Raw genomic sequence first — 11,089 nt, forward strand, 5'->3', positions numbered from 1 at the left:
ATGACAAACACACGCGAGTCTCTTTGGCGCAAATAAGCCGATTATCCCTTTACCGGCTCTCGTAGCACGCGACTGTTCCGTTTCATCTCCCTCGACCGCCTCCATGGCTGTCCGGTCCCGACGAATCTCGCTTAATTATCGAACGGCGTTAATTATCGGACTCGAGCGATTTAGACCCCGCCGCGACTATTTCATAAGTCGTCGTAAAGCGAAACATAATTATTCGCAGAACCACAATCATGGGCCGCCAGTATGCACAGTAAATGTGCCGTCCTTTGAACGTAAACAATGCGATGTCGATCGCAAGAGACTAATAATCGTGTTTTTTTAATTATTACATCCATAATTGCCCAAGAAATAGATCTTATCCTCGAGAATGATGCTTAATTAATATCATGTAATATCAAAGAATTGGATTAAATAGGCATATCAATAGCGAGATAATTTATAATCAAAGTTTCGAGTGCAAAGCGTAAAATCTTTTTTTTAAACTTTTAATTTTTCGTGATTTATTAGAATGAGTTTTGCAATTTAATATTAAACTCAAAAACCTGATACTCATTGAACTTGTCACTTATATTTTATTGTGATTAATGGATATGCCGAATAGACCTTATTTCGACATCAACTTGCTAACGTTTAAATAAAGATCGATTGAGAGATTGTAACGGCGCGCGTACGTATACATGGACGATAAAATGATGAATGCATCGATTTCAGCATATCGAGCAAGAAAACAATAAATTACGTTACGCTTACTGCGCCTTATTACGAAAGCGAGTGATTTTTGTTTACTCTCGCTCTGGAGGTGGTTAATTAATCCTCGGCTATACACATTTACGAACTTGAAACGTAATAAAAAGCCCCAGGGCGCGATACGATCTAGAAAGAGAAATTATTAGCTTCCTAGAAATTCATTAAGATCCATCGTTGCTTTTATCTGAAACTCTTTTTCGTTTATTTTATTTTTATTAAATTTTATATTGCCGATACAAGTTATCCTGCTAGCAATTTGCGTTAATGCTACCGGTAATAATTACATTTGTTTGTATCATTGGAGATACAAAATAATATTTATTGCCCTTTATTGTAGCAGGCTTTATTATAGCTGTTATTTATTTTCGAATATTTTAATTATCATCATCGCGAAAGTGTACATAATGGTGAATTATTATATGACTTTGTCTAGTACAAAAAAGTATACACTAAGAAAAAAGTATTTGTAACTGTAATGATAAAATAATTATTAAAATATATGACTGTAGTATAAAAAAACTCTAGTATAAAAAAGTGTTTGTAACTGTAATGATAAAATAATTATGATTGGGAGTTCCATTTTCATGATTATTACTGCTATACAACAATATATGATAGTTTTTCAAATATAAAAAAATTATGATAATTTCAAATATTAATATAGCAAGATATAAAAGTAAATAAAATAAACATTTTTATTCATTAAATGCAATCGCAGTTATAATGAATATAATTTCTTTTTAAATTTACTTGTGATAATAATAAACTAAAAAATTAGATTTTCAAGCAGTGTATATGATTATTAATAGCATAATTGAATTGATTATATTTTCTTAGTTAAAACAACTATGAATATATAGTTGTCCTAAAAATGATTATAAATTATAATGAAATTAAATTATAATGAATTATGGCAACTACAACAATTTTTTTCCTCTCAGTGTATGACGATGAATAATTTTCTATCTCTCTCTCATTTCTTAAATTCTCGTCCTATTCAGTATTTTTTTGAACATCCTCGCGTGTCTGCGACGTGCGATCGTTGTGGGCAATTAGTTCCATCGAAAGGGTAAACGAAGCAACCCTTCCTCCCAACTTCTTGGCTTTTTGTCACGGCAATTAATATCACTTCACTATATTCCGAGGCAGTCGCGGGCAGCGCATAAATTCGTCGCTCGAATAATTTCGTATATAATTCAACCCTTTCCGTCATAACTCACGCTACCACGGGGCACTGGCAAGTTGTTCCATCTTGTGCCGAGCGCGGTAGACTCGCTCTGGTATGCTAACGACATGACGCGCTAATGCAAATTATGCGAGGCGTGGATCGCGCGAGATGAAGAACAAATGGGACGCGTGACTTCTTCGCAGCGCGGAGAGAATCGCCCCGGAAAAATCGGAGATAGAATATATTCCGATCGTCATGAATTACAGAAGCTGCTCGCGGGCAAGTTCTCGCAGCCGAGCGCAAAAAAGGACGTTTCTTCGCCTATCAAACACGGTCGCTGTAATATCTTACGGTGAAGTTGCGCGATGGAATACGACGTAAACAAGTTAAAAACGAGTTTTGCCGCGGAGATTCGTTGGCTGATGGATCGGCGATTGAAGGAGGAGATAGGAATCGCAGGAATCTGGCGAAGAAAAAGATAGAATAAAAGAATGAAATGGAAGAAGGATAATAAGAAAAGAAAGATATATATAGAGCAGGCAACAGAAGAAAAAAGTTAAATATGATATTGCAATTTTTTTTTAACAAATGCAAATTTTTTTAAGTTTGCTGAAAAACAATATTAAGAATCTTTATTTTGGATCGCATATGTGAGAAACACAATCAATTCTAGAAAAATGCCTATTACGGTCGAAGCTGGAAAAGAAATGAGACTGGTTAAATTATTTTTATTAATATGTATTGCGTTTTTTTAATATGTATATCTTTGTTGGAAAAGAGGTGAGACTGATTAAATTATTTTTATTAATATGTATTGTGTATTTTTATTAATATATATATATTTTTGCTGAAAAAGAGATGAGACTGGTTAAATTATTTTTATTAATATATATTGCGTTATTAATATTTATCGCGTATCTCAGAGCTTCCCCGACGCAAGAAAAATATAAACATAAACACGCGCCGCGGGCAATATTTTTCTTAAATCTTCCTTGCGGGCCATCTTGAGTCTTTTCGCGGTACGTTAGTGAAATCTGGCGCAGCTATTAAATTCAACAATTTTTCCATCGTTCGTGAAAATTCTTGGCAACCTTATTGGCAAACGATGAGCGAATGATAATGCTATCTCAATTTATTGTTATTATTCATCTACTATAATTTAAGTTTCTATCATATCTATCAGTAGACTACTTGCTGATCTATGACTACTATCATGTAAGAATGTATAGGAAATTGACGGGTGTGCACTGCAATTGCAAAATACATAAATTGACTTTAAAATATCAAGTATGAAAGTGAAATAAGGAATTCGGAATATTTTTAATTTTTGTGACAATTATTACGTATAATTATTATTAGTTAACATAACTATTCTCAAGATCAATTAAAATCGATTAAAATGAAATTTATTGTAGGTACATAACACACGATTTATTATATTCTTATTGACTTTAATCTCTATAATATTTCTTGAATATCATTTCTTAGCTTACTTTACTCTTCCTTTGCTTATCCATGAACCTGCTTCCAAGTTTCTTCCGGCAGTCTTTCATGTTAAGCTTTCTCGAGTAACGATACCCGGAAAACAAGTGTGTTTTCCATGCTGCGATATTATAATAATAGTAGTAATAATAATAACATCACCGTCTTTATTATCAGAACAAAAGACGGGCCGCAGCATAATAGACGCTTTACGATACCATTTCCGCCCACGAGCGCGCACATCCCCGGAACATCTCTCTAAGCTATTAGTGCTACCTTCGTAAAGTATACCTCATTGCACAGTTACTCCAGCTTTTAAGCGCTTCTAGACGACTTGTCTGCATTCAGCCATTTTATGGGGAGATTAGAAAAAGAAATCGTAGCAAAAACCTTTATTTCGAGAATGTAAAACAACTCTGTTAATTACTCGCGCATTCATTTTCTTAGTTTTGAACTCTTTCTTTTTATAAAACTGTGTCCGATTGCTCATAAGACTTTGGATTAAAATCTCACTATAAATGCTTTGAATCATTTGTTTGACCATGATTATTTTACTAACTCACGTAACAGTACGGTGAATTATCAATCTTTGATTGCATTAATATCGATCTATCGTATCGATAGTCAGTAGATAGAAAGAAATTTACCAATTGAAGAATGCGTCAAAGCATTTATAGTATTACGTTAAGTGTATACTCAAAGAACCCTTATACTTAAAGAACAATATGTCTAAAATTTGAACGTAAGACGTCTCTAATAATATGATGTCTAAATGATATTTTAATAATGTCTGAGAATTTTTGTTCGTATTTGTAGGACATATTGAGTGCTTTTAATGACAAGTCGACCCAAGTCGTCATAAGCGTCGTTTCTATCCTTCTTGACATTCAGAGAGTTACAAAGATAGAACGACACTTGTATCGATTTTTGTCGACTTGTGTCATCAAATGAAAAGCATCCATTGTTCTTTGGATATCTCTATCCAAACAACTGAAATTCATTCCTTTTCCAATACACATGTTGGTAAAAGAGCTTCGAACTATGCGATCCGTCCTCTGATTTAACGCGCATCACGAGAAATGAATCATATTATCAGCCGGTTGATCGGTCGCGACGATAGTTATATCGAAGAAAAAGTCGATAAAGTCACGGGCGACAGGCAGTCTAGTGATACAACGATTTCTCTTTCCGTGTTTCATCGCGGCCAACGTGTGTTAGCACGCGTGTATGCGATCATACACGCAAGTATACACGCACCTGTGTATAACATGCTCAAGCTCCGCACATATCACTTCGCTCGCGAAACACTTGCCTGATGCATATATCGGCCACTGTGTTTATTTGGTCAGCTTTTCCGCATGATTGATAGCCTCTTCCAGGCATGTCGGCTCGTCACTCCAACCATCTTGTCCGAAGGCCATTGATTGCGATGCGACCCGGAGTATCTCGATGAGATGGAAGGGCTGATGTAACGCTGATGATATTATGTTTGAAGCCTCTTAAACTAGAGTCTTTGAGAACACTACCAAGTAGAGAACATGCTCTGGGAACATGTTTTGGAAGTCCATAGTCCGATAAACATTGTTATTATTATTATCAGTTATTATTATTATTATATTATATTTACCGAAACTTTACGTGCACTTTGTCAAAGCGTATTACTTTTTTGTAAATATTTTAGATATATAATTGTCAATATTATTTTTAAGAAAATAATGAATTACGTATTTATTAATTATTGCACTTTTATTATTTTGTCATTATGTTTAGATTACCATTATTAGTGAGTTTTCTTAATTTTCATATTTTTCATTTTTATAATTAATAATTGGGATACATATTTATTACCTACACAAATCTTCTAAAGATCTTCTAAAAGATTTATTATTTCGAATATGATGTTTGATTATCGATACGACAGATCAAAAATAAATTAATCAGAAATCGATGATTCACCATACAGTTTTACGTGAGTTAGTAGATAAAATTCTAGTTCGTTTACGTATAAAGATTGCAGCTCTTTATCAGACATTTTCCGATAAACGCCATGCTTTTCACTCGTGCATTGTTTGCAAGACCACAGATATGCACATCGTGCACATTACTTTAAAAAATGACGTGACTCATAGTTTTATCGCGAAAGCCACAATCTTGAATTTCTTTACTTTCATGACTCGTATGCTCTAAACTGATTGTTACGATATTTATTACATCATATTTCGCAATCATTTTATATTATAAAAAAATGTAAAAACAAGTTTAAAGTGATGAACGTTATACACGCACAGAAAGCTTTTTTTTCACCGTGATAGACATACAGTAGATACGAAATAATTCTGTCCTTTACGCTGCACATAAAAGTCAAAAGCGTTTTCTGCGCGATTATTCTTATCTACAAAGTTAGTCATCGCACTTTAATGTAACCGCACTATTGTCACGTTCGCCACTTTGAATCATCTTAGATCCTGGCCCAGTTTCATATGTCGCGCGATACAAAATACTAACACTTATATAAAACACCTGACGTATGCGAAAATAAGTCACGCGTGGTACGAGCGAGAGCGGAGGAAATCCGTGCAATGTTCGCGACGCAATAAGTCGCGTGTTAAATCATTCGCGATTTTTTGTCCGATCGCACGTTGCAACGGTGTCTGTTTAGTATTGTAACGGGGGAAAGTACGATCGATAACATTGGCCCGTATTCCCGTGTAACGCCGCTTGCATTTTACGTGCATTTAAAGTGGCATTCTAAAATTTATCTGTTTTTATTTATATACCTATCTATTCAGATGTGTCTATCTATTTTTTTTTTAATTTACGGATAATAATATTCACACTGAGAAAAATGCCTGGTTGGATTAATTGGAATTCTAATTGAAAATGAACGAATCAGAATTTTCTGTTTAAATCTACTAAATTCTAGTTGAGATAACCAGAATTTTGATTGACATAATTAGAATGAAAATTTTTTCTTTCTAGTTCGTTCATTTTCAACCAGATATTTTTCTCTGCGCAGCAAGACATGAATTTAAACATAATTCTATATTCTGGCAATTTCGTTAATTACTTTCGAATTTCACAAATAAGAGTCTTTTTCCCACGCAGTCCAAATTTAATAAACGGACAAGAACAATTCATTATCGATCCATTCAAACGCTCCGAACTATCAAGTGCGTTGTTTCTTTCCATAAGAGCGGTTGTGCATCGCGCCTGATTTTCGTGCGTAAAGTTCGCCATTGGTTCATCCGTAACGTGTAATCCACGTTTAATATCCGCGCGTCGGTTATCCGCGGACAAAAGCAACGACGTTCATATTTCACGGGCCAAAGGGCTACCAATAAAGGGCTAACCATTGCCACTAACGCCTGACACGCGCTCTTTTGTGACTGACTGCCTATTGTTTCTTTCGCAACGGCATCTAATCGGACGGAAGCCACGATCTTCCTCTTGCCAGGCCCGATACGTAAAAATCTCTATTTGATAGGACGACGCGATGCGGCCAGTGGAAAATGTCGACACGTGCACTCATTTCACGCTGTTTGACTATTAAAGAACAGGGCGATATATTTTTTGTATGCATTTCACACAAAGCTGCGCAAAGCTGCTCGTGCATAACGCGTATTTTAAAACATCGATGTAATAAGACGATGCCATTTAATTAGTAAAAAATTACTGATGTTACATACATGATTGCGCCGTATTATGTGAAAGTTAAAATATTTGGAATTACTTTTCCTCATGTATGCGAGTTTTATATGGAGTAAATTGATTGCAAATAATTGAGTACTTTATAGAATTGTGTAGAAATGTAGAGATGAGTTTGTTCAGATTCATCTATGATAAAAACCTCGATGAATACCTAAGTAACGGCCCCTAAAAACCGGGTAACAGATTGCACCGTCACCACCATCAAGCAAAATTGCAGTCCCTGCCAAATCACCGATGTCTATCGACGTGGCACCTGCATCCTGCACATATTCCTGCATGGAAAAAATATGACACGCGTATAACTGCGCGAAAGGCTCGAATGCCAGAACGAAAATTGTTGGCCAATCGTCGGCGTAGGAACAGGACGAAAAACGCTGAAACACTGGCAGGACGAAGGAGGGACAGTAGTACGCGCGAGCACAAACGAGCGGTTGGGCTCAAACTGGTTCGCGAATGTATGCAAATAGAAATGTAATCTGGTGTCAGCGGCGCGACCAATAATGTCAATCAAACGCACTGGTGGCCGAAAGCCAACAATGGGGAATTGGCGAGCGAGTATATGGCCCAGAGCGAATATGCAGTATGTAAATGTTGTCATATCAATGGGGATCTGCATATGGATGCACACCAGATATACCAGCGTTTCTCTACCCGGTGACACGCGCGCTTTGGCGACATGTGCATTCGGTTTAACTCCCGTCCGCCACCCCTGTTGTGATGCGCTGCACACACTTTCGTATAGTTTCCTCCGTCCTCCATCCTTCGATTTCCGTGAATATCGCGCGCGAAGCGATGCAACGCATCAGCACTGCGCAGATTTGCGAATGCATTTTTCATTTAGATACGTCCCGGCCGAACGCGCTTTCGTGTTGTTTGCATGAAGTTTCCGAATTGATCAAGCTTGAACGGATAGGTAATAAAATTTAAGAAGAAAAAGATTGATATTTATTATCCAAAATTTTGCTACCGATATTATTAAAAAATATGATTGATTTACTTAGAGATTAGATTAGAACATACATGGAATATTTACTTAATACATAAAATACTTAATTGAGAAAAGTCAATTTTATTTAGGCTTTAAAAACAAAAATCTGTTCGCAAAGTAGCTTTGATGCGAGTCGTCAGGAACCATATTCATAGCGATAAAAAATACTTTTTGATCATCACATATGTATGAGTGTAATGTGATATTTTTCAGCAGGAGGAACGATATGTAGAAGATAAATAATTGATAGTTTGCACATTCAGTTAAATCTATTGTTTCATATTGATCACTAGTTTCCATAGCCCGCTGTTCCAATTGTGCATTCCTGCTTTATTCGACTTTCCGCACCTGCGTTTCCGATATATATAGAGCCGATGTTATTAAAAACATGGTGAAACGTTGCCAATGTGTTTTCCACGCATACTATTGCGTCGGCATCATCTTTTTTTTTTTTCAGTTACACATTGGACGTGCATGCTCTCTTGTTTGCTGTTGTTTTGGATCGAGTTAATCCGTGGAGAAACAACCGCGAGCAAAAATCGCGACAAAAATGAGGATTGAAAAGGGGAAATTCACGGGATGCATATATACTTGGTATATGTGCGTTCATTATTCAAAACTATTGATACGTAGTTTTCCGACATAGCGCAATCTGCAAAAAAATGCGATAATACCAGAATCTCCCTAAATCTCTAAAATTTGCACGTTACTGTTGCCGTATCGCTGTATCAATATTGATTTCTGCTTTCGAGAATTTCAAATAAGCTATTTTCAAACACATAACAATATTGCTACTGTCTTATCCTCCAGAGAAATATATATGTGGGGAAGACATTAACTCCCATCTTGTTAATATTTCAATTTCCTGATTTGCATGTACCGTTGTCTACGCTCGTTACAAAGCAATTGCCACGCTCTAATCTGGTATACAGAACGTAACCAACGTCTTGCGGTTCGCATTAGATTCAGAACACTGAATAGAATGGGGCACAACGCTCGATTGGTTTGCGGTTGCATCCCTTAGTAATGAGCCTCGCAGATGGCACGTCTCAGGAAACCCATTAGAACGATTCTAAATGCCATGACCAATTCGTGTAGATCGATACGAATTGAATAATCAAGAAGTCTATTTTATATAAAATTAAAATGACAGTTTAAAATAAAATTTATTTGCATTCTATTATTAAATATACACATTTAGATTATTTATTTGTTCGCATATAATTCAAAATAAAAATCTTTAATTTCACAACATTTAATTTCATAACGAAACAATTGATGTGTAATCACAAGTATAATAATATATAAGATGACAAGAAATAGGTCTAGGAAAGGGAGCGGCATGATGACGTATAATATAAAGACACATGTTAATGCTTTCGGCGTGTTCACATTTATTCAATAGAAAAATCAAAAAGTACAATAATGATACGGTGACGCATAGTGGTCACCGTAACAATCGACGTTGCGTAACGTTACGATATATCGATAACTATATAAAAGTGAAAAAATCTGTACAATGAAAGACATGCGGGTAGCGGAGAGATGTCCCCGTCCCTTTGCGAACTCCCAATGGTCGACGTCGCGCCTCGAAGGCGCCGTGTCATGAGAGAAACGAGCGTGAAAGGGAGAAGAACAAAAGTGTAGTCGAGTAAGTCGGGCACGCGTTGAAGTGGCGGCTTTCAAGGCGCTCCGTCGACCGGCGGTCGGGCAGCGGACGCGAGAGCGATTCGTAAAAATAATCGATCATGGGGAGTGGTAATGTTTACAAAATATTAAGATTAAGATACAATGATAATAATAATCGTAATAATGATGATATTAATATTAATATAATATTAATAATAATAATAATATAATAAATCCGGTAATAATAATAATAATAATAATAATAATAATAATCTATCAATAGATAATAGATAATAATGATAGACGTTCGCACATAGTACTTAAAATCATACTCAATAAAATTAATAACACGAAAAATTGTCATAAACTAAAATCAAAAGTAATCGATAACATATGGTATATGTAATGACTTATGATAGCACAGCATCGTATGATTAGATCCGCATGTCGGGCACACATCGGCTCCCTGCAACGCGTATCACTTTCATCGTTCACTTTTCAATTCGTACATGATAATCGGAACGTCCCTCGAATACAGTTTCGCGAGAGGAGCCGAGGCGTGTACCAACGATCGCGCGACCATATGTTCGTTTAAAACTAAAAACATCGATAGAGCGCGAAAGAGAAGAGAAGGGCTTGAAGAGAGAAGCGAGGTAAGGGGGAAGAAAAAAATAAAAATAAAAAGAATCAAAATATGAGCGAATGTTCTGCGCATTCTGCTTGAATTGTTACGGCAGTCCCTGTTCTTGTTGAAGAAACAAGCACGGAGGAGAAGCAACTCGGATGTTCTGGCTCTCCTCTGTCTTGAAAACACTCCCAAGCTGTTCGGAGAGCGACCAAGCTCCGTGTTTTAAGCCGAAATTTAATTGGAGGCGAGGAGAAACGAAAGAAGACAGAAGGTAGAAAGTTGAGTTGGGAGAAGACGTGAAGAATGACGAAAGGGAGAAGAAGTGGATCGTTACGACAGAATCAGCACGATCGGGATGGAGGAGACAAAAAAAAAGAGATAAAACTAAAACAAAACAAATCAACAGTACTCTGCTCTCTTTCGCTTACATCTGCACTAAGGAGGGGAGATTATTACATAATACCATATATTTGTATAATATATATCACGTGACCGCCATACATCTTCCGTCCAATCACTCGCATCGGGATATTCGAAGCAAAACGAAAGATATACATATACATATATATCTAAAAATAAAAAAAAACAAAAGAAAAAATATACGGACACGCGTATAGCATCAATATCGCGAAATATCGATAGAAAAAAAAAACGAAAAGAAAAAGAACAGCTCCTCAAGTGTCATGCAAACGCTCGCATCTTTTCCCTCCTCATTTATTTGGTCGCTTCT

This window comes from Atta colombica, unplaced genomic scaffold (assembly GCF_001594045.1).
Source record: "Atta colombica isolate Treedump-2 unplaced genomic scaffold, Acol1.0 scaffold236, whole genome shotgun sequence".
Classification (NCBI taxonomy): Eukaryota; Metazoa; Arthropoda; class Insecta; order Hymenoptera; family Formicidae; genus Atta; species Atta colombica.